This window comes from Dermochelys coriacea, chromosome 5 (assembly GCF_009764565.3).
Source record: "Dermochelys coriacea isolate rDerCor1 chromosome 5, rDerCor1.pri.v4, whole genome shotgun sequence".
Lineage (NCBI taxonomy): Eukaryota > Metazoa > Chordata > Testudines > Dermochelyidae > Dermochelys > Dermochelys coriacea.
In genome coordinates this window covers 33,059,342-33,083,112 of record NC_050072.1, presented here as the reverse complement: position 1 = coordinate 33,083,112, position 23,771 = coordinate 33,059,342, and the positions used below count along the sequence as shown (strand labels likewise).

Here is a 23,771-nt window from a genome sequence, read left to right as displayed (position 1 = left end):
CTTCGGGTCCCTCTTATGGCCTCTGTCCTTCATGCCCTGGGAGATTTTGACAAATGTTTTGGCATTTCGAAAACTAGAACGTAGTTCTGATAGCACGGATTCCTCTCCCCATACAGTGATCAGATCCCATACCTCCCGTTTGGTCCATGCTGGAGCTCTTTTGCAATTCTGGGAGTCCATCATGGTTACCTCTGCTGATGAGCTCTGCATGGTCACCTGCAGCTTGCCACGCTGGCCAAACAGGAAATTGAAATTCAAAAGTTCATGGGCCTTTTCCTGTCTACCTGGCCAGTGCATCTGAGCTGAGAGTGCTGTCCAGAGCGGTCACAGTGGAGAACTCTGGGATAGCTCACGGAGGCCAATACCATCTAATTGTGTCCACAGTACCCCAAATTCGACCCAGTAAGACCGATTTCAGCGCTAATCCTGTTGTCGGGGGTGGAGTAAGGAAATCAATTTTAAGAGCCCTTTAAGTCGAAAAAAAGGGCTTCATCGTGTGGACGAGTGCAGGCTTAAATCGATTTAACGTTGCTAAATTCGACACCAACTCCTAGTGTAGACCAGGGCTTAAACATTCCCTGTCAGCTGTTTGTCTAACCTGTTCTCAAAAACCTCCACAATCCCTCTTGATAACCAATTCTAGTACCTAACTTTCTTTATTGTTATAAAGATTTTCCTAATATTTTACTTAAATCTCTCTTGCTGCACATTAAGCTGTTTACTGAAAGTAGAACAAGAAGTTGACATGCAGAACAATTGATCCCTGTCCTCTTTATACCAGCCCTTAACATACTTGAAGACTGTAATCGGGTCCCCTCTGTCTTCTTTTCTCAAGACTAAACATGCCCAGATTTTTAACCTTTCCTCATAGGTCACATTATATAAGACTTTTATCATTTTTGTTATTCTCCTCTGAATGTTCTTCAGTTTGCCCACATCTTTTTTAAAGCGTGACATCCAGAACTGAACATTATATTCATCTGAGGCCTCACCGGTGCCAAATACAGTGGAAAAATTAGCGCCTGTGTCTTACAGATAACACTCCTGTTAATACACCCGAGGATATTGGCCTTTTTTGCAACTGCATCACATTGTTAGCTCATATTCAATTTGTGTTCCACTATACCCCCCAGATCTTTTTCGGCAGTTGTCCTGCCTTGCCAGTTATTCCCCATTTTGTAGTTGTGCATTTGAGATTTCCTTCCTAAGTATAGTGCTTTGCACTTGTCTTTATTGAATTTCACCTTGTTGATTTCAGACCAGTTCTCCAATTTGTCTAGGTCATTTTGAATTACAATCTGTCCTCCAGAGTGCTTTCAACCCCTCACAGTTTTGGTGTCATTCACATATTTTATAAGCATGCTCTCCACTCTGTCATCCAAGTCATTAATGAAAATATCAAATACTGCTGGACCCAGGACAGACCCCTGAGGGGCCGCCACTAGATATTTTCTCCTAGTTTGACAATAAACAATTGATAACTATTCTTTGAGTATAGTATGTCAACCAGTAGTGCATTCACATCATAGTAATTTCATCTAGCCCACATATCCCTAGTTTGCTTATGAGAATGTTGTGTGGGATTGTTATCAAAAGCTTCACTAAAATCAAGATAAATCATACATACAGCTTCCTCTTACCCACTAGGCACATAACCCTGTCAAGAAAGGAATTTAAATTGGTTTGGCATAATTTGTTTTTGACAAATTAATGTTGGTTATTACTTACCACCCTATTAGCCTCCAAGAGTTTATAAATTAAATGTTTAATAATAATTTGTTCCAGTATCATTCAAGGTATCAAAGTTAAGCTGACTGGTCTATAATTCTCCAGGTACTCTTTGTTCCCCTTTCTAAAGAGAGGTTTACCCTTTTCCAGTCCTCTGGGATCTTACCTGTTCTCCATGAGTTCTTGAAGATAATTTTTCTGATATTGCTTCAGATACTTCTTTCCATACCCTAGGGTGAATTTCGTCATGCCTGCTGACTTGGATACATCTAACGTATCTAAATATATCTTTAAGTTGTTCTTTACTAATTCTGGCTTGTTTTCTTTCCCCTTAGTGTTATTATTAATTGTGTTAAGCACCTGGTAACAATAAACTTTTTTTTAGTAAAGACTTAGCAAAATAGGCATTACACACCTCAGCCTTCTGAGTGTTGTCTGTTATTAGCTCTCCTTCCCTAAATAGTAGACCTACCCTTATATTTTGCTTATATATTTACCCTATATTTAAATCTAAACTATAAATGGCTGGGACAAAAAAAATTAAGTTGTTATGTAAAATAGCATAGTTGGCTTCTTTTACTTGAAGAAATGCATACAACTTCAATTGAGTTCAAGTGTATCCAAAATTGAACATTTCCATTTTTTTAACCTGAGAAAAATAACTTAAGATCTAGTTACAACTTAATATCTGAAACAGTCAAGAGAGTTAGTGAAAAAATAGGAGCAAACAAGGGTGCATCCTAATTGAATTGTTCATTTCACTTTGCCTATTCTGTGGTGTAAGTAATAGGGTAAATCCTCTTTTTTAACTCTGCAGGATGAAAGTTTATCTGAAGTTGTAGTCTATAGCTGTCTTTTCACAGTAAATTGACCTTGTTCAGTGCAGCCAATGTCATAATACTCTGCTTTATCTAGGCTGAGAGAGAGAAAATCACAAATTGCTTCTGCATGATTAGTTCTGCCACTTCAAACGTGTTTCTTCCGAGTTGGCTTCCACACTTACTGCTACAGATATGTGCCGCTGGGAAACCCTAATCTGTTTCTGAACTTCTCTGATTTAGTAACCCCTTACTCACCAGTCTGGAATGCCAATAAAATAACTTCTGTTAAGAACAATAGGTATAATGAAGAAATTTTTTAAATCAAAATAAGAGTGACTATAAAGATTCTAAAATGTTTCAGTTTTGGGGGGAATAACAATAATTGGGACAGATCCTTAGCTGGTGTAAATTGACTTTGGAGCTTTTCCAAATATTCATTACATTGTACTTTTCTTTAAAAAGTAATTCCCTTTGCTTTGAAATTGTATGTATTATATAGTTTCAAATTAAAAAATCATTTTTTTCCTTAATGTGAAAATATAGAAAGATGTTCATTGCTGTTCTGAAAAGTTGCTATTTGAATGTTTGGTAATTTTTAATTGAGCAATTTAATCTAAATATAGACTTCTGCATTATACTTAGTTTTCCTGGCATCTAACATTTTATACTTGCAAGGAAATTTTCATGCACAATTGAGATCTTCAACTTATAAGTAAACATTTCATAGCCCTGCTAACTAGTTTTTTAAAAAGCCCCTAAGATTTATTATTGGAAAAAATTATGAATGTCCCCTAATATCCGTATGCAGCAAGATGGAATTATTATATAGCTTCCCAGACATAAGATAACCATTAAAAACACATTGCTAATAGATAAAATACAAGTAGGTAGTTGCACTGCTTAATGGTTCATATTACTACTTAGCATTTTTGGTTTCCAAAGGAAAAAATGTATGCCAAGGAAAATATAAACTGCATTAGGTACTAGAAATAGTCATCTTGCAATTGATTGATCTCTGGAAGTGATGTCTGTGCTTCTCATTTGTAATATTTCAAATCTAGGCCCTGACCCTACAAACACTTAGGTGTGTGTTTAACTTTATTCATGAGACTAGTTCCACTGAAGTCAATGGGAGAACTCACATGCTAAAAGCTCAGCACATCCTGAACTGTTTGTCAGAATAGGCCTTTGGTTTGGAATCTTTGTATGAATTAACAATCTGAACAATACAAAATGCCCTGTATGTGGGATTTAACCAATATGCATTGTTTTGCCCTATTACTTGAACATATAGGGCTAAATTCTGTGTTCAGATGCATAATAATAAAGCACAGTTTATTCATAGACAGGTTATTGCAAAAGTAGTTAAGATTTCTTTGAACATACTATGAGTTCAAAGAATTAAAATTATATAGTAAATGATGAGCATTTTCATAACAAAAGTCATCAAGGAATTTTCTCCTATTACAAGCCATCATTAGAGCCTTTAAAAATCATGACCCAATTACAACATAGCTTTATGAATTACTGTCATCTAATGCTATTTTTTTCCTTCTTGTGAAGTAGAGCAGCAGTAACAAGCTAAACATGACAGGTATTTAAAAATAAATTGGCTGATTTTAAGAATGGTGGGGGGGAGAGAGAAAAGTGCTGTTTTCAGCTATTTTTGACCAAAGAAGGATAAAGAATTTAAAGGTAAAAAGGAGGACAGGGAATCTGCTACCTGACCAATAAGTCTACATATCAAAAGATTTTGCTAACCGGTCTGACACATAAATGGCACATGATCTCAGCTTCTATTAAAGGCTTTATAAATGGTGACATCCCAAGAAAACAATGACTGTTTTCCAAGAAAAGAGTTTTTGATCAATTCAATATGATATTACCAAGCATTAGATGTGCATCCATTAACATCTTTACCATGAAGAAACCAAACTAGTTTGTAATACTTTCCGAGATAGAGGTATGGTCCACTGGCCTAAGCATAGGACTGAGAGCCAGTAAATCCTGATTTCTAATCCTAGATTTACTCTTCTGCTCAAGGTCCTTATGTGACTTTCAGCAAGCCTCAGTTTCCTCACGTCAGAACTGTATAATACTACTTAAATATCTCATAGGTATTCTGTGAATTAATGTTTTTAAAGTACTTTGCAAGTGAAAGTACAAAGTATTGCTACAAGTACATCAAAACGAAGCTAGACCACAGTACAAATCTGGCACAAGGTCAGCAGCTTTAGGAAACAGATCATTTGATTCAACAATGAAGTAGAATGTTCCTCACAGCAACTGAGTGCTACACTCATTGTGGCTGCACCACTGAGCAGGTGCAAACCTATTGATTCTAAGGAATTAGAAACCATCCTATCCCAAGATTACCTGTATGGTGCCAAAACTTTGTGGAAGTCAGGTGCTGCAGGTTGGGCCGTCGGACCCTGGCTATGAGTCAGAAATGCTCCATTTACAAAAGTGCCTGATCTAAAACCTATTAAAGTCAATGGGGGTCTCCATTAAGTTCCACAGGCTTTGATTAGACTTAGCCCTGGTCCACACTAGGAGTTGAGGTCGAATTTAGCAGTGTTAAATCGATTTAACCCTGCAGCCATCCACACAACAATCCTTTTTTTCGATTTAAAGGCCTCTTAAAATTGATTTCATTACTCCACCCCTGACAAGGGGATTAGCGCTGAAATCGGCCTTGACGGGTCGAATTTGGGGTACTGTAGACACAATTAGATGGTATTGGCCTCCGGGAGCTATCCCAGAGTGCTCCATTGTGACTGCTCTGAACAGCACTCTCAACTCAGATGCACTGGCCAGGTAGAGGAAAAGGCCCGTGAACTTTTGAATTTCAATTTCCTGTTTGGCCAGCGTGGCAAGCTGCAGGTGACCATGCAGAACTCATCAGCGGAGGTGACCATGATGGAGTCCCAGAATCACAAAAGAGCTCCAGCATAGACCAAACGGGAGGTTCAGGATCTGATTGCAGTCTGGGGAGAGGAATCCGTGCTATCAGAACTGCGTTCCAGTTTTTGAAATGCCAAAACATTTGTCAAAATCTCCCAGGGCATGAAGGACAGAGGCCATAAGAGGGACCCGAAGCAGTGCCGCATGAAACTTAAGGAGCAGAGGCAAGCCTACCAGAAAACCAGAGAGGTGAATGGCCGCTCCAGGTCAGAGCCGAAAACATGCCCCTTCTATGATGAGCTGCATGCCATCAGGGGGTTCAGCCACCACTACCCCCAGTCGTGTTGTTTGACTCCTTCAATGGAGATGGAGGCAACACGGAAGCAGGTTTTGGGGACAAGAAAGATGATGATGATGATGATGAGGTTGTAGATAGCTCACAGAAAGCAAATGGAGAAACCAGTTTTATGAACCCCCTGAACCCATCCAAGGCTGCCTCCCAGACCTGCCAGGTGGAGAAAGAACCTCTGGTGAGTGTACCTTTTAAAATAGTATATATGGTTTAAAAGCAAGCATGTTTAATGATTAATTTGACTGGCATTCGCGGCTCTCCTGGATGTACTCCCAAAGCCTTTTTTAAAAGGTTTCTGGAGAGGGCAGCCTTATTCCATCCACCATGGTAGGACACTTTACCACTCCAGGCCAGTAGCACATACTCAGGAATCATTGTAGAACAAAGCATTGCACTGTATGTTTGCTAGCATTCAAACAACATCCGTTCTTTATCTCTCTGTGTTATCCTCAGGAGAGTGATATCATTCAGGGTCACCTGGTTGAAATAGGGTGCTTTTCTTAAGGGGACATTCAGAGGTACCCGTTCCTGCTGGGCTGTTTGCCTGTGGCTGAACAGAAATGTTCCCCACTGTTAGCCACGGGGAGAGGGCAGGGGGAACAGGGGAGGGGCAAGCTACACGGTGGGGGGAGGGAAAGTGCGACCTTGGAACGAAAGCACATTTGGTATGTATGTAATGTTAACAGCAAGGTTTACCGTGAAAGAGTGTACCCATTGTTCTATAAAATGTGTCTTTTTAAATACCACTGTCCCTTATTTTTCTCCACCAGCTGCATGAGTTTCAAGGATCAAAGGATCTTCTCCTTTCCAGAGGCTAGTGAAGATTAGAAGGCGAAAAAAATGCACTTGCGATGAAATGTTCTCCGAGCTCATGATGTCCTCCCACACTGACAGAGCACAGACGAATGCATGGAGGCAGACAATGTCAGAGTTCAGGAAAGCACAAAATGACTGGGTGGAGAGGTGGTGGGCTGAAGAGAGGGCTGAAGCTGAAAGGTGGCGGCAGCATAATGAGAGGAGGCAGGATTCAATGCTGAGGCTACTGGTGGATCAAACCAATATGCTGCAGCATATGGTTGAGCTGCAGGAAAGGCAGCAGAAGCACAGACCACCACTACAGCCCCTGTGTAACCACCCTCCTCCCCAAGTTCCATAGCCTCCTCACCCAGACGCCCAAGAACGTGGTGGGGGGGCCTCCGGCCACCCAGCCACTCCACTCCAGAGGATTACCCAAGCAACAGAAGGCTGGCATTCAGTAAGTTTTAAAGTTTTAAACTTTTGAAGTGCTGTGTGGCCTTCTCCTTCCCTCCTCTACCACCCCTCCTCATGCTTCTCTCCTCCACCACCCCTCCTGGTCTACCTTGGTAGTTATCCCCCTTTTTGTGTGATGAATTAATAAAGAATGCATGAATGTGAAGCAACAATGACTTAATTGCCTCTGTAAGTGGTGATCAAAGGGAGGAGGGGAGGGTAGTTAGCTTACAGGGAAGTAGAGTGAACCTGGGGGCGGGGGGTTTCATCAGGGAGAAACAAACAGAACTTTCACACCGTAGCCTAGCCAGTCATGCAACTGGTTTTCAAAGCTTCTCTGATGCATACCGTGCCCTCCTGTGCTCTTCTAACTGCCCTGGTGTCTGGCTGTGCATAACCAGTAGCCAGGGGATTTGCCTCAACCACCCACCCCGCCATAAACATCTCCCCCTTACTCTCACAGATATTGTGTAGAGCACAGCAAGCAGTAATAACAGTGGGAATATTGGTTTCGCTGAGGTCTAACTGAGTCAGTAAACTGTGCCAGCGCGCTTTTAAACATCCAAATGCACATTCTACCACCATTCTGCACTTGCTCAGCCTGTAATTGAACAGCTCCTGACTACTGTCCATGCTACATGTGTATGGCTTAATAAGTCATGGCATTAAGGGGTAGGCTGGATCCTCAAGGATAACTATAGGCATTTCAACATCCCCAACGGTTATTTTCTGATCTGGGAATAAAGTCCCTTCCTGCAGCTTTTGAAACAGACCAGAGTTCCTGAAGATGTGAGGGTCATGTTCCTTTCCCAGCCATCCCACGTTGATGTTGGTGAAATGTCCCTTGTGATCCACCAGTGCTTGCAGCACTATTGAAAAGTACCCCTTACGGTTTATATACTCGCCGGCTTTGTGCTCGGGTGTCAAGATAGGGATATGGGTTCCATCTATGGCCCCGCCACAGTTACGGAATCCCATTGCAGCAAAGCCATCCACTATGACCTGCATATTTCCCAGGGTGACTACCCTTGATATCAGCAGATCTTTGATTGCGTTGGCTACTTGCATCATAGCAGCCCCCACAGTAGATTTGCCCACTCCAAATTGATTCCCAACTGACCGGTAGCTGTCTGGCGTTGCAAGCTTCCACAGGGCTATTGCCACTCGCTGCTCAACTGTGAGGGCTATTTTCATCTTGGTATTTATGTGCTTCCAGGGAGGGGAAAGCAAGTCACAAAGTTTCATGAAAGTGCCCTTACGCATGCGAAAGTTTCACAGCCACTGGGAATCGTCCCAGACCTGCAACAGTATGCGGTCCCACCAGTCTGTGCTTGTTTCCCAAGCCCAGAATCGGCGTTCCACCGCATGAACTTGCCCCATTAGCACCATGATGCCCACATTGCCAGGGCACGTGCTTTGAGAGAAGTCTGTGTCCATGTCCTCATTACTCTTGTCACCACGCTGACATCACCTACTCGCCCGGTTTTGCTTTGCCAGGTTCTGGTGCTGCATATACTGCAGGATAATGTGTGTGGTGTTTAATGTGCTCCTAATTGCCAAAGTGATCTGAACAGGCTCCAGGCTTGCCGTGGTATGGCGTCTGCACAGAAAAAAGGCACAGAATGATTGTCTGCCGTTGCTCTGACGCAGGGGGCGACTGACGACATGGCTTACAGGGTTGGCTTACAAGGAATTAAAATCAACAAAGGGGGTGGCTATACATCAAGGAGAAACAAAAACAACTGTCACCCAGAATGACCCCCTCAAGGATTGAGCTCAAAACCCTGGGTTTAGCAAGCCAATGCTCAACCAACTAAGCTATCCCTCCCTCTGCTATTTCAGGTAGGACTGAATCTCCATAAAAGTTTTCAAGGTGCCCCTGACAGACCTCACCAAAACAATTGTTGGCTGTTGATTTCATGGAGGCAGCGAGTGGGGAGCAAATGAATACAAAACAAATCTGGTCTATTTCTTGTTTTGATCCACTCCATCTATCTTTTACATCTTTGGCTGGCAGCAGAAGGTGCAGTAGGACTACAAGCCATCCACATCTCCTGGCTCCTCGGCAGAAGATGGTGCAATAGGACTGCTAGCCATCCTCATCTCCTCCCTGGTCACCATAAGATGGTTCAATAGGACTGCCTGCAGGACTAAAGAGAATGACCTGGTCGAGTCACTCCTAATTTAGTCCCTGCACCCATGTCTGCTGAGGCATTCCTGACCGACCTTACCGAGGCGGCCAGGAGCACCTCGGACACGATGACGACGGTTTTCAGGCCTATTGCACCATCTGCTGCCACAAGGCAATGGTTTGCTGCTGCTGTGTAGCAATGCAGTACTGCGTCTGCCAGCACCCAGGAAACATACGGTGACAGTGAGCTGAGCGGGCTCCATGCTTGCCATGGTATGGCGTCTGCACAGATAACTCAGAAAAAAAGGCACGAAACAATTGTCTGCTGTTGCTTTCATGGAGGGAGGGAGGAAGGGCCTGACGTCATATACCCAGAACCACCCGCGACAATGTTTTTTCCCCATCAGGCATTGGGATCTCAACCCAGAATTCCAATGGGCAGCGGAGAGAACGGGAACTGTGGGATAGCTACCCACAGTGCAACACTCCGGAAGTCGACGCTAGCCTCGGTACTGTGGAAGCACTCCTCCGAGTTAATGCACTTAATGCACTTAGAGCACTTTGTGTGGGGACGCACACAATCAACTATATAAAAACGATTTCTAAAAAACCGACTTCTATAAATTCGACCTAATTTCGTAGTGTAGACATATCCTTAGAGCTAGTAAAAAAATAATAAGAATGGGTTCCTCAATGTCTTCTAACTGAAATAATCTTTAACCTCCTAATAGCCAGCAAGAGAGAGACATACTCACCTTCCTCCAAAACAGCAAATATCATCCTAGCAATTTAATTCACGAACAGTTTCAGAATGAACTTTAAAGCTATCGCTAAACACTCACCTGCCACTCAAGTACTCACAAATCTTCTGTTTTCTGCGAGCACTATTTCAAACAAAACATTACTCATTTGAAAGTGCATGGGATGAAAACAATCACATGCACCATCACAGTGAATTTGGGGATTTTATTCTGTCTTCGCACTGTTTTGACCAGCTCTAATGGTAACAGTGCAAACTGGACAACCAGAGTAAATAACAAAATAGCCTAACCAAAATGACTCCATCTCAGTACATGGGTTAGTGGGTGAAAATGCTTTTGAGCCTCTGCCTATTCACAGGTCAGTCAGCCATCAGAGTCAACCAAATGACCAGATTCAAATGTCCCAAGCTGAGGCTCTGTACGCAAAAGAAAGTTCCTACTGTTTCCCTTAACCTGCCCAGTGACCTGAAATTACTGAGATAATTAAGGTGGCCAGGACAGCTCACTGATGTCATGTTTAACAACTGTGGACCTTAGCTTGAAGTCAGAGGCAAAAACTCTAATTTCAATGTCACCCTTCATAACCAAATGAGAAGTTCAGAGTACATTTCTGCAATGTACATGCTGCTATATGTTAATATTTTATGGCTTCATTATAAATTATTCTAAAATGATTGGGTTCAGGAGTTGCCCAATAATATATAACACAGTGAGTCAGAGATTAGCAGATGCTTAACCTTAAATTGGTCTCACATAAGTTATATAGCTAACTAGGTGGTCAGACCAGTAGAACTGAAAGGGGGGGAAGGGAGAGTGAGTGTATGTGTGTATGAGCATGCAGAGAAAGAGGGAGAGAGAGCCTCTACAGATCTGTTTTCTCAGATCAACTTAAACATTTCCCAAGCAATCAAAGTGCAGAAATGAATAACCTATTCCATTATTTTATTATTCTTGTACTGAATGTATAAAATGCATAGTCAGCACATCTTTAGATTCATGTCCTAATATATATTTTATACCGTGTATAAATAACAGGGTAACTTAACCACACAGGAAAAAGGGAGACTATGTAACTGCAACTGTACAGCATTTTTGCACACAGGTCTTCTGTATAAATTAGGAATTCAGGTTTGTTTTTATTAAATAGACTGTCACGATGTACATACAAGTGAGAAAACTCTATGGTCTGTTTTGTGTATGTCAGTCATCCCAGCCAATTGCAGGAATTTACAAATGCAGCAGAACCATATCAATTCTATTTTTAGTTAAGGAAGCAGTATCCTTTTAAGGATAGCAGCATTTGCTGTCACAGCAGTAAGATCTTCTATGGCAGGTAAAATATATAGCATTCACTGTGTGCAACATACTACGAATTAGAAATGGCCTTGAGTTACAAAGTTCTGATCTGGATCCAGAGCCAACCTTTCCCAGAGACCATAGGTGTTGAGATTTGGGGTTTTAGTTAACTCCATTATGGTGACAGGGGCCAGGTACAAAGTTTAGTTCTGAATCTAAAATCAAACACTCTCAATATCTGAGTATTCAGATCCTGGATTTTGCTTTAGATCCATCTCTGTTAGCAGTAAGATTGTAACATGGCTCTTCTAAATGCAGAGGAATTGGTATCAGAAACTTTTGCAGTTTTCTATACCAGCACATACTTTGGATTTGCTTTTATGTGGGGTTCCGCCCCTCTGAGTTTTACTTTTAGTTGGTGGTTTCAATTAATCCCAAAATGACAATGCAAACCTCAGTCAAAACTCAAATGTTTCTCCTAATTTCACATTGATACAATGAGAAACAGAAAAAAAAACCTGATGCAAAACCATAAAATCAGTTTTGCTAAAAATTTGATCTGAAGTTTGCACTTTTGGCCAACACGGTCTGATCTGTTACAAAGCTAAAAACAGGTAAGTTTTCATGGTTTCCGGTTCAGTTTTATTGGGAACATTCTTACTGCTCTAGTCATTTTCTTTCATTTCTTTCTTTCATACTCTTTTGTAACATCAAAGTTAAGATCTTTAAACTGAAGAAAAAGTGTAATTTTGAAAGCAACCATAATTTATAAATAAATATACACGTAAACAAAAGTGAAATGGATATATTTTTCTTTTACATAGTGTTTTCTCTCAATTAATATCCATAATCTGATTTTTATTGGATATAATATACCAAGAATGGCCATTTGGCCAATCATCATAAAATGGTCTTTGCACTGTGTACATTCAGACCAAATAAAATATAACTGCCAGATCAATACAATATCTCTGTTTATAGACACCTTCATATTTTACCCCAAATTTCTTCAGGCTATTGGACCTTGCTCTTAGTTTACTGTAAACAAACTTTCAACTGTTGGTGGATTGCTGACGAGTAGTGAACACAATAATGACTGTAGATCAAATCAGCACTTTGGAAATCAGCACTCCTTCCTAAAGTGCTAAGTAGAGTCTTTATGCAAACTGAATAACTCTAATGGTGAGGATATCCTCAATGACCTAACTCCTACTTGTGGATTGAAAATTAGGCCTAAGAAGCCAATTGCCAGATAATACTGTTACACTGAGACTTGTGTACAAACTGAAAGGTTGAAGTGCACCCTTTCAGCACCAGGATTCATTTCCATTGGAACCACTATCCTTTCTATGACTTATACCAGAGGAAGCAATATTGCTACAACCTCTCAGCATTCTTTTTCACACTCTGCCTGTAGACAAGCATATTGTGCTGTCTGGAGTGTCCTCTTCATCAACACATTCCATGCAGCTTTGGCTCAGCAGAATCTTACTTGTGCCCGATGACAGACTAAAATCGTTTGAGAGAAGTTAAAAAAAAGCCAGCATGTCATGTCACACTGTGCTGTGATCACTTTGGCTTAACTGTGAAATACAATTCTTTTGAATGCAGAAAGTTCCACTGATAACCTTGTTGGAGAATGATATTAGAGGACAAGGCATGTGTCCTAAATGTGCAGCTTTTAAACTATTGGCACTTTGAGTTTTGCTTCCCATTTTAAAGTTTTATACTACTGTATTATAAGTTGCATTTATGCAAAGTACAGATTTATCAGTAAGAAGGATGCAACTAATACAATGAAGCCTGATACAAAAGGAATCCAGGTTTACATTTTCAGAGTGATTAGTGATTTTGGGTGCCTCTATTTTTGGTTTTCCAATTCAAGAGACATTAAAGAGGCAGAATTATCCAAAAGTGCTGAATATCAATTCTCTGCAAATCAGGTCATTTTTAAATGTCTCAAGATGGCAATCCAAAATCATTAGTCATTTTGGAAAATTTAAGCCTCAGTATTTATATGTATATTCAATTAAAATGACAATATATGGTAGGGAATTGTTAATAAGATATATAGTTTTCCAATTCTGTTTGAAGGCATCTTAGATTTGTAGATACTGAAAGTCATTTTCATCAGATGGCCATTTGATGATTTATATGGAATAAGTTGTTATAGTAAGTCTATTTTCTAGTGCCTCCTGGCAGAGCTTTGGACATTAACACCAGAGAGTCCTATGACTGAATAGTCACATAGATTGAATTCTCCTCTGAGTACTAACAGTGGTTTCTCCAGGGCAATTAATATGTCTAATGATGGGTGGTAATGTTGATTTATGATTTCAATGAATTTGGGAGTAATACGTTGTGCGTGATCCATCTAAAAAACTTGTTTGACATGGCCACATACAAGAATGCAGGTAGGGTTTAGGCATGAACACTGCTGTGTTTCTAATATGTGCACTGGAAAACACCACTTTGCTAGTACTGTATAAGAACTGTCATGTAGTGGCCCAGCTGGAGTCTGCATGGATCCTTAAGAGAACAGTAGCAAGTAACCATGCTTTGCGGCATTCCCACGGCAGCATAACAATAACACTTATCTAGCTCTGTATATCTTCAAAGTACTGTACTAATATTTACTAGATAATGGTTAGTGTTACAAGGAGAACTGATAAATGAGAAGGCTGTGTAATCCATTTGATAGGGCACCAGGCTAAGAAAAGGAGCTCATTCCCAGCTCTATTATTAGCTCACTGTGTGACCTTGGTCAAGTCACCTAATCTCTTTGTGCTTCAGTTTCCCCGTTTGTAATACAGAATAAAAATACTCATTTTTTAAAGTTCTTTGAGATCTTCTGATTAAAACTACTAAATATTTATTATTAATCTTTCCCCAATGGAAATACTCTCCATTGTTTTAATCTTCATGGGACTTTCTTAAATTTCAACAGTAAAAAGCAAGAAAAGTAGTTACAATAGAGTTACAATCTATTGTAAAAAGTTACAATCTTGTCTTTCCTGAATGTCATTTGCATGAAATAACCCTCATCAGCAGACTATTTCAGTGCTTCCCAGTCATTGAGGGAATTTATCCTTACAACATCCCTAAGAAGTAGGCAAGTATGGTATTATCTTCATGATACATATGGGGAAATGAGGCAGAGGATAAACTATGTAACTTGCCAAGGGTCACACGAGATGTCTGTAGCTGGGCTAGGTGTGAACCTGGATCTCCTGAGTCCCAGTCCAAGGCCCTATGCTTGTCTAAACCTTACATGTGTATAATGTGTCAGTGTACATGTGAACTGCTACTGTGCTCAAGATGCAGGACTTTTGTGCACCTTCTTTTGTTCAATGGTTCTCTTCTTTGAATACCTTTCATATCTAACTAGTGTTTATTATACACTTATTATTGTAAAAGGTCTCTCATATTCTTATGAGAATGTCTACTGTAAGTCCTGTTGCCCTATCAAAAAGAATAGCCCAGCTATAGAGAGCCATTTTCTCCTCTCTCTCCTCTCTTTCTCCTCTCTCCTTTCTCCTCTCCTCTTTATAATAGTGCATGGAGATATACACTAGTATGGACCCCTGCCAACATGTGGGGAACCTCTGAACTCTAAGACTTCACAGAGTTGCAGAGGTTCCATGCTAGCAGATTCCAATACAGGATCAGCCCTAAATCCAGAGTAATTCCTGAACTTCATGTTCTGCATGTGGATCAATGCACTGAGCTCAAGATGAATAGGAATATTTTGTTTTAGAATTTGGTATTCTTTTTTCCCACATCTTTAAGAGCAGTGACTGACAGGTACATATTTATACAAAGAGTAATGGAGGGTAATAAATCACAAAAAATTCTTTATGCAAATATGTACTTCAAGAAACAGAAGAAGAGTCACTCTTTGATGAAAGGAATCCCTTTGTACAAATGTCTATTCCTGAAGGAAAAACACAATCTAGTAGAATATGTGACAGGTAGCCAGGACTGCTGGGTTCTAGTCCTAGCATTCGGTCTGCCTCTGATCATCTCCTCCCACAGTAAAATTCATGGGAGGGACGTTTGGAAGAGGAAATCTTCATGAGAAACCATGCCATATTGATCAAATAGAGTAGACCTAGGCTAATGAATCAAGCCCCAGTGACACTGTGGAGACCCAGTTTTATTCTATGGCCTGCTACATCAGCAGTGCTTCTCTGGAACAACGCAGATCACAAAGCCCAGAATGATGTATGTAAGACCTGGCAACAAAGCAACCTTGGCTGTGGAACAAACTTCCAGAGGAAAGCAGGCAAATCCAGAGTCTGACTGTCTTCAGAAAATGCTCCAAAATCTTTCTCTTTGAAAAAGCCTTTCTCTCATACAAATGACACAACACTGACCCCTCCTCCCCCATGCTTCTACTCAAGAATCCCCTGCAAACCAACCTTCAGTGGCCCTCTTAGTGGCATGTTTCCCCCTGGCTTTGACTCTCCCCTCAGAAAAGATAATAGAGGCCAAGGAGTTGGTGGAGTGTAGAACCCTGCCCTACCCTATAACATCAATTTGGGCTGGAAGGGGAACTAGGCAGTACAAGGGTAGTACCAAGGGGGATACACATCAATTCGTACACCCTGTACTCCACCCTAGCTCCCCAAAGGTTAGTAAGAGAAGCAAACTCTCCAAATTACAACCACAGAGCGGACCATGAATCCACAGAGAGCCTCCAGGAGCAATCAGACACACAGAGGCAGTGTGCTCACTACTGCACCCTGCTGTAGATGCAGTTTGCTTGCCCCAGCATAGCTGGCCAGCTCTGCTAATGGGGAAATCTCAGAGATCCATTGATCTGCCTCCTTCCCAAGCCTCTCTGCCTCCTTTGGGATGCCATGTTCCCCAGAGGAGTGGGGATGGAGCAGCCCCTGTGGCTCACCTGAGGAGACATGGGAGGCAGTTCGGAATTGTAGGATTATCACGTTGGCTGGATGTACTTGCCAAATGATCAACAATATAATAGCTAACAACGCTCTCAAGAAAATTCTCATCTTTATTGTTCAGCATTAACAGCTTATTGAGGCAGTTCAAACATTTCAGAGCCATTTTCCTAGGTTGTCTGCAGACTCAGGGAGATGAAATTACTTCATATTCTTTTTTAATTAAAGCCTAGATTCTGGAGCACAATTCTGAAGAAAGAGATGGGTCATGGAATGTATAGCTTCCTACCCAGGCTGAACTCAATCCATATTTTGTCATCTGATCAAAAGACATTGGCCAGGCTGTTTGGACTGCTAATCTAGCTTACACTGGGTCTTATGAAAGCCCATTGAAGTCAGTGGGAGTATTTCCATTGACTTCATTGAGCTTTAGATCAGGCCTTTTAAATGATCACTGGCTTTTAAATGAAATATGTGCTAATAATCATTTGGTATTTCATTTTAAATGCATGTGACCCTTATATAAATAATTGAGAATGTTTTAAAATATGTTTAACAGCTGCTAGGTATGGAAAAAAATCTAAACGCAGAATTTAATTTATGGTTTAAAGTGCCTTAAATAACATTTGAATGCCATGTTGTACAGATTTGAATAAAACTGATCTCGAGACCGCAAGTAAGGATACAACAAGATATGGGTTTAGTGGTTTTCTTGGATGTTACGGACAAAGGCAATCAAGTCCATTAATTAACAGGACACACCATAGGTCAAACAGGAATTGACATTATGTAGTGCGTCATCCTCTGACTCATCTATTTCACTATAGTTACAAACTCATTTGCCAAATTAGTAGGTATAATTTTGTGAACAAAAGGTTAATGATTAGCTTTAGAAATGGTGAGAGTCTATTTTTTTTAAAAGTTAGAACAATTAGTTCATATCGAATGATGATGCAGAACATCTGTTTATTTTGAAACAAGCTGGCTTAAGTAGCTGGTTCACAGAAGTATTTTCCATGCACATCTATATGGATGTTTCAAATTTAAGCTCTTCCTGTAACAGTAAAACCTGGAATGTCTAAAGTTTATGTGTGCCTGGTTTAAAAGATGGCAATTTTTTTTTGAAAGAAGCACAAAATGTCTGCCAAGCCTAAAAATGATGTGTATCATGTTTCTGTGTCTGTTAGGTGGCGCTTACCAGGCAGCCTGGCTCTTGTCAGTAATTTTTCAACTGCTTGCTGTGGTGGAATTACAGTAGAGAGTTAGGAGTGGGGTTAGTGGGAGGGATTCTTTGTCCAAGTTGCATTTAAAATTACATCTAATCTTATCAAGGAGCTCGTCATTGTTTCTGGCTGCCTGTAGCAGGTACAATACTGCTTTTGTTCAAGTCTGTTGCTTTACCAAATAAAGGCAGGCACTGCTTGACTTTCTCATGTGAGTTCATCAATTGATTTCAGCAAGATTACTTGCATGAGTAAGGCATACAGGATTTGGTAATAAAATTGTAGAACAGATCCTGAATACTAGTCTTTCTGAACAGTATGGGCTGACTGAAAAATGCTCAAACAGACAGGTGAAGGCATAAATACGTTTAGATTTGAAATACTAAATATGTCTGAGACAAATCATTAGTGTTGTCTATTAAAAAACAGTGAGAGCTAAAGAGCACAAATCAGAACAAAACAAAAATGTTGAAAAACATCTCTCTCAAAAGCAAGTATTTAAATTTAAATAATCTTTGGTGCTTTAGATTAGGCATTAAAATCTAGATTTAGGCCTGATTTTTTTTGCTGAACACACAGAATCCCAATTGGCTTTGGTAGGAATTATGGGTGCTCGCATTCTGGCAAAAGCAGGCCACTTGTTAAGGTGTTTAACTAAGGATTTAGGTATCTAACTTCAGGTACCAGGTTTGAAAATACTGGTTTTTAATCTCTATGGGCCTTGGGTTTCTCATCTTTAAAACAGAGATAACACTGGCCTGCCTCCCAGGAGAGTAGTGAAGTTAAATTAATGTTTATAAAGTGCACTGAAGGTGCAACTGTATGTAAGTGCAAAACAACAGTTCGAACAATCCTGCATCCATATGGAGTTTTCCACGATAAAGAACTTCATGATTGAATCCTTAAAGTATGAGACTTCAAAATGATAGAAGTCAGTTAACAAGCTTTTGTCCTCCATTTCACTTGATTTTTACTTTTTTCAAATAAAGAAATATTTTATTAATCCCAATATTAGCATTGGTGTATTGTAAAAACTTAACCAGATATAATTTCTGTCTCTTGCATTGCTTTTTCAAAGAAAGTTGACTGATTTTTTCTTTTGTTCATCTGGCATACAATGATTAGGGTCTAGATTCTCAGCTGGTGTAATTCTTTTTTCCTAGCTGTTGTAGCTATAGGCTTAGTAAGCATAGTAGATGCAGGAAGCAGTGTTAATACTTTCATTACTTAAAAACTTGCCCTGACCAGTACTGAACAAACTAATGTCATTGTAATACTAATAGCAGAACAATACAATTATCAGGCAAAATCAGACCACCAGTTTCTCTTGTGTCAATAAGGATTCTGAGTTAAATCAGACAGAAGTAATTGGTATTAAGATTTACTGGAAGCTCCATTAATGTCACTTTAACATTAAGATGCAAAATGTAACTTGTTCAAGCAGGCTCAGTTGAATACTATGAAATGGTTAATTAACTATAGTTATTTGTAGACACAGAATAACTCTTCCAAACAAAACTTACTGAGAGTTTTAAAAAAAAATCTGGAAGTGGGTTAACAGAATTTTTTAATCCTATTTACTTGAGGAGAAACATCCTTGACAAGAGTCTTAGCTTGCAAAAGAGTACTTTCAATAACACTAACACTATGCTGTTTAAATAGGCAAGATAAGGTATGACTTATTTCTTCTTATTATTATTACTCTCATATAAAGAATATATATACTGAATAAACTGTAACTATTCAGGATGGATGGGTGTCACTGTAGATAGCTCAATGAAAACCTCTGCTTAGTGAACTCTATAGGTCAAAAAGGCAAGAATGACAAAAATATCATGTAAAAAGAATGGATATAAAATATTATTGACAATATTATGATGCCATCCTAAAAATTGACAGTATATTTTCCTTATTTTGAATACTGTGTTTAGTTTTGGCCACCCCGTGTCTTTTTTTTTTTAAATTAAATAATTTTTTCATATACAACAAATAAACCAAATTACAGGTTCACGATAAGGCTACCTCGTGTCTAAAAAGAAAAAGAAGGGTTCTAATGATGGATGACAAAAATCATTGAGGTCAGGATAACTTCCATATCAGAAAAGATGGGAAATATTAGGATTATTTAATTATGAGAGGAGACAAATAAGAGGAACATGACACAGATAATAAATGGCATAGAAAGGAGCTCCCATTTATATTTTGTCACAAATACACCAACAATGGGTGAGCCAATGAAACTGGTAGGTGACATAATTGAAAATGAGATAAGGAAATGCTTGTTTAAACAAAAGAAAATTAACTTGTGGAACGCATTTCCATAAGATGCCATTGAAACCCATAACGGAGTAGGATTCAGAAAGGATTAGACATTTATGAGAACATCCATAGTTACATTAGAAAGGACAAAATGTTTTAGAGCATAAGCCATCCACTAACTGACCAGAGCATGTTATGAAGAATTTACTTCCTAACTGTCCATTATGGGAATTTTTGCATATTCCTTTGAAGTGGTACTGACCACTATTGCTGGCAGGATATACAAAACTAAATGGTTTGTTCCATTGTGACAATTCTTATGTTCTTATCATTTTGTTTCAATTTTAACTCAACGACTGTTACTGGGATTACTTTAATGCTACCACAGTGATCAGTAAAAATTATCAAAATCCTGTCTTGGTACATATTTTTACACAGCATTTAGCACCTGACAATTGAAGTCTATGGAAGCCTTTTCACTGACTTCAATGTGCTTTGGATAAGGTTTAACATTCATACTAGGAGAAAAGTAGCTTTCAGACATTTTTACGAAGGGTTTATAATGACTTTAGAATAATATTGACATAATTGCATCATTTCCATTTCACAAGGATGGTGTTTAACATATATGATGTAATGTAAATTTATTCAGCTTGAAGTCATACCATACATGTGCTGCACATATTTAGAACTATATACCTAAATCTAAATTATATATAATGCATTTATGATCTTCCTATAGTAAATAATACTTAGCATGTATACTGCTCCAAATTTTGGCCTCAGTAACCCCAGAGTAACCCCATATTCTTCAGTGGGGTTGCACAGATAACCAGATAAATACATCCAGTAATGCCTTACAAAGAATAATCTTCCTAAAACCCCTTTGATATATATAATTTCAATTTTACTGATGGAAAACACAAAAATTGAGGCTAAAAAGTTCACATTTGGTTACCTACCTTTAGGAAAATTAGCACATTTCCAAACATCAGTTCCCAAAGTTAGCTACATACACTTGTATTCAGGTACCTACATGAAAGTGGCTTGATTTTTTTGTGATACTGAACACTTACAGTTCCCATTGACTTAACTGAAAGTTTGCTCAGCACACCTGAAAAAAGATCACATGTATTTAAATATCTAAATATGGATTTATTGGCTAACTTTAGACCCCAGGTTGAAAATATTCACCCAAGTGACTCTCCTAAAGTGACACACAGAATCATTGGCAGAGCCATGATTAGAACTCAGGGGTTCCTGACTGAGTCCACTAAGCCATGATGGCTCAGTTGTTAGAGAATCTTGGCAGGTATTACTGCAACCTGGTTGGAAGATGATGATGGACCATTTTTGACATGGTTGACTCTGACCAAATAATTGGTACCGTTTGGACAGAAAGAAGTATTGGTGGAGAGTGCATTTGGTCCCCAGCTCAGAGATAGCTCAAATAGCATGTTCATCTTCTATTCAATTATTAGAATGGGACTGGTGTTATTGTACAAATTGTCCTACTACACTACAAAATCCCTGCATGAGCTGTTGAAATTTTACACTGAGACAGCATTGGAGGTGCAGAGGGTGATTATATTATAAGAGAAAGAGAGAGTAGTTGTCAGGACGTTTTCTGTATGGGGCCTTCAACTTTGGAACCTGCTTTCCTTACGTCAACATCTGAATTTGTTGATCACGGAGAGACTGCAGGGTGCAGATGAGCACTGGGGTGTTTATTGTTTTTCTTCTCTGGCCCTAGAGAAAATGCTTGGTTTCCTTTTACTATTGTTATCAACATTTTAACATGTGGCAAAGATGGCTAGCACTATGTATAGGGGTTATTTTTATGTATAATTTGTATAAATATTAATCTATAAATGTACTGATGACTGTCTCTATTTACATATTATTGCCACAGAAAATTACATACAAACTCCACTCTCTGAGGCTATGTCTACACATGAGCTGAGTTGTGATTCCCCTGCTTATGTACACATACTTGTGCTAGATCTCATTGAGCTAGTTGAAATATAAATAGCAGTATAGCCTCAGTAGCACAGGTAGTGGCAGCTGAAACCTGGATTCAGGGAGGTTTGTACTTGGCACAGATTGGCCATGCCTCTGCTTCCATTAACAATACTATCATAGCTACACTGATGTTTATACTTGAGTTAACACAATGAGAGCTAACACAAGAATGTGTACACAACCAGAGGAATCACAGCCCTAGCTTGTAATGAAGAAGTAACCTGAGATGTGAGCGAATCCACCCCTTCCACTGTCCCCCAGATTTCTATCTTATACTTCCCTAGCACAGAAATACTTTGTTCCCATATTGAAATGATTCGTTTTCAGTTTTTATTAACTTTTACTATGCTTCAGTCAACAGTGGTGTGTTTCATTCACAGTTAAGTGTGTGTGCCTCAAGCTTTAAACCTCCACAGTTTTGTTTAATTTTCCAACACCAGTATGAAACTACTGTAACTTCTCGATCATTGCAATGTGCCGATCTTAATATAAACTTAAGTTAAAAAGTTCAGTCCTGCAATATGTTTGTGCTGCTCCCGTTGTGACATCCCATTGACATTTCTACATGTATCTGAGGTAGTATTTAGCTCTTGTTTTACTAAAGGATATGTGATTTAAGGGCCTGGAGATGGAAGCATCTCTAAACTAACGGGTCAAATTTTACTGTCATTTTCATTCATGCAACCCCACTGTGTTCTACAAGTTATATGAGAGCAGAATTTGGCCAGTATCTCTCTTCTTGGAGCCTTCTGCTGTTTTGCAAGGATTTGCAGAGACAAGTGTACTTTTGTTTTTCCTAAACAAGGGGAATGCCTGTCATATTTTTAAAGGCTTTTACTCTGCATATGAAAGAAGAAAGAAAAAGACAGCTTATACTAGAGATGGGGCAAGTATTTTCCACAAACAGTTTTGTTTAATTAATTTAGCCCCTTCTTTCTATTTACAAGTTATTTGCAACCACATCTGGTTTTTTATGAACGTATTTGTTATTTGCAATCCTTGAATGAATGGTTTGAGTGTCAGAGGGTAGGTCTACACTTCAAGCGGGGTGTGTGATTGCCAACTCAAAGAGAAATACTTGTGCTGGCTCTCAGGGACCTACTGCGCTAAAGGTAGAAAGTGCTGTGGCAGCACAAGCTGTGGGAGGGGCTAGCCTCCCTCAGTTCAAACCTAGCATCTCAGGTGGGCACGCATACAGGGAGGCTAGCCCCTCCCACCTCTTGTGCTGCTGCAGCTACATTTTATTTTTAGCACACTAGCTTGATGAGAGCTTGTGCAAGGATGTCTCCTTGTGCTGAGAGTCAGCGTTTAAGGCCAGAATAGACCACCAGGTGATTGAGTCTGACCTCCTGTATATCACAGGCCATCAGCTCCAGCCAGCGCCTAGACACAAAACCTAACAACCAGAATTAGCCCAAATTATTACTGCCCTCAGGAGATGAAACTATTATGTGCCAAAGTCAGAGAACAGGAGGAACTGAAGAACACCAATCTCGGAGGCCCCTGCAGTGGCAAGGAATCGATTAGGTGAGATATACCCAGATGGTCCTGACTAGTGACCCATGCCCATGCTGAAGAAGAAGTTGAAAAAAACCTCAAGGCCACTGCCAATCAGACCTGGGGGGAAATTCCTTCCCAACCCCTTAAATCAGTTAGACTTGTGCATGTGAGCAATCACCAGCCAGCCAAGCACCTGAGAGTCAAATGCCATCGTTCCTCCTTCCCAACTGGAGCCCCAATTCAGAAAAGCGCATAAAAATCAGTTTATTTTAAGCTCACATTTAAGGGCTGCCCTGGTTGGAGCTGTTTTCCTGAATCAGGGCCTCAAAGACTTCCAAACTCACAGAGCTTAAGATGCCCATCCATTGTAAAACCTCATGAGAATTTTAATTTACATGTAAATCAGCAAAAAAAAATATTAGCATGAGTATTTGTGACACTTGTACAACATTCAGCAAACAAAACATTTGCTTACAAAAAGCAGTTACACTGGTGCATATTTGCATCTTTTATTTGAATGAACATTTGCAAATGCTTTTTTTCTGGTTTTAGTAAAGGAAGAATTTTCTTTCACCTTTTGTACATTGTTTACTTAATATAAATGTCCAGTAAGGAG

The 23,771-nt window shown here is 39.6% G+C and overlaps 1 long non-coding RNA gene across 1 annotated transcript; it reads right to left on the bottom strand.

The window, feature by feature from the left end:
* Nucleotides 1–434: 434 nt before the first annotated feature.
* Nucleotides 435–22,746, bottom strand: LOC122460196. Its single transcript, XR_006281330.1, has 3 exons — nt 22,734–22,746; nt 10,481–10,485; nt 435–566 (listed from the first exon to the last, which is right to left on the bottom strand). It is a non-coding gene; the product is annotated as an uncharacterized LOC122460196 (long non-coding RNA).
* Between the last annotated feature and the right edge of the window lie 1,025 nt (nt 22,747–23,771).